Raw genomic sequence first — 1,669 nt, 5'->3', positions numbered from 1 at the left:
GAAGTTTTGAGTAAGAGTTTCAGTTTATTTCAGAAGGTAACACTGACAGCTCCTGTGAGACCTCTAAGTGGAGGTGAGAGAAGCAGCTGCCTGGTCTCAGGGTGTCAAAACCAAATGGAAGTGAGGGGATATTTGAGGTACTAAGGGTCTTTGATGAAGGGTTTTGCAGACTAATGTCAGCTCATGCAGGAAGCTTTGGCTGGGCAGAGGACTGAGGCTCTGTCCAGGGGAGAATTTGGGGTTACCCAGTTCTAAGTTGCAGGACATTGTTTTTGATGGAAAGAGTAATGAAGGAGCTTAGTAAACTAAAACACAAGGAGGTCACCTCACAATGAGGAAGAATTTTCCATGAGGGTGGCAGAGGATGGGAACAGGTTCCCAGGGAGAGTGTGGTGTCTCCAGAGTCATTCCAAACCCACCTGCTGCAGGTGACCCTGGTTGCACTGGATGCTTTCTGGAGGTGCCTTTCAACCCTAAATATTCTGTCATTCTCTGGGGGGTGCCTTTCAACCCTAAATATTCTGTGATTCTCTGGGGAGGGAAAAAAAAATAATTAAAAAAATTTACACAGGCATAAGTTTGTTTCTGAAGTGTTGGTTTGTGTCAATTCTCCTGATGTTTTCGTGGCTGGAAGTCTTTAAGTCCACATTGACCAACACGCTGAGGAGACAAACCTGCTGGTTTGTCCAGAGAGGGGTGACACTGTGGGGAGACATTAAGGACACTGTGAGGATCCTGTGGGGACAGAGCAGGAACATTGTGTAGACATGGTGTGGATGCTGTAAGGGAAACAGTGGTGATACTGTGGGGACACGGCAGGGACAATGTGGGACACTGTGGGGACACTGTGGGGGATACAGGGGGCACACTGTGGGGACAATGTGGGACACTGTGGGGGAAACGGCGGGGACTTTGTGGGGACACTGTGAGGAGACAGTGGGGGACCCAGCCGGGACACTGTGAGGACCATAGTGGGGAGATATTGGGAAGAGACTTTGGGGACAATACGGGCACACTGTGGAGAGACAGCGAGGACACTGTGGGGACATCTTGGGGGCACAGCTGGGAGACAGCGGGGACACAGCGGAGGCACCGTAGGGACACTGTGGGCACCGGGAGGTGACACAGCAGGGACACGGTGGGCAGCCGGCGGGGACGCTGCAGGGACACCGTGGGGACACGCCGGGCTCACTCGGGACGCTCGGCGCGCTCCGCTCCCGCCCGGTCCCGCCGCCCCCCTCAGGCTCCCTGAGGCTCCCTCAGCCTCCCGCCCTCGGCTGCGCGCGCAGCGCCGCTCCCGCCGCGCGGGCTGCCGGGAGGGCCGAGCGGCTGTGGTTAATGTCCGCCATGTTTGCCATGGCGCAGGGAGCGGACCGAGCGAGCCCGGCGCGGATCTAGGGCTGCGGGGCGTGCGCTGCGGGCTACGGGCGGCCCCGCCGGGAGCTGCGCCGGGGCGGCGGGACCCTCCATGGTGGCGCGGGCGCGGCGCGGGAGCGGCTGGGAGGCGGCGGCGAGGCCGCACTGAAGGCCCCCCCCCCCCCCCCCCCCCCCGCCCCCGGGGGGGGCGCCCCGCCGGTGCCCGGGTGCCGTCGGGTGCCGGTGCTGGGCGCGGCCCCCCCGCCGTCCCTCATGCCCGGCCCGGCCGCCGGGGCCGCATCCCGGGCGGGCG

This window comes from Pyrgilauda ruficollis, unplaced genomic scaffold (genome assembly GCF_017590135.1).
Source record: "Pyrgilauda ruficollis isolate IOZ18807 unplaced genomic scaffold, ASM1759013v1 scaffold3, whole genome shotgun sequence".
NCBI lineage: Eukaryota > Metazoa > Chordata > Aves > Passeriformes > Passeridae > Pyrgilauda > Pyrgilauda ruficollis.
The sequence above is the reverse complement of the archived record's forward strand: the minus strand, read 5'-3'. Positions refer to the sequence as shown.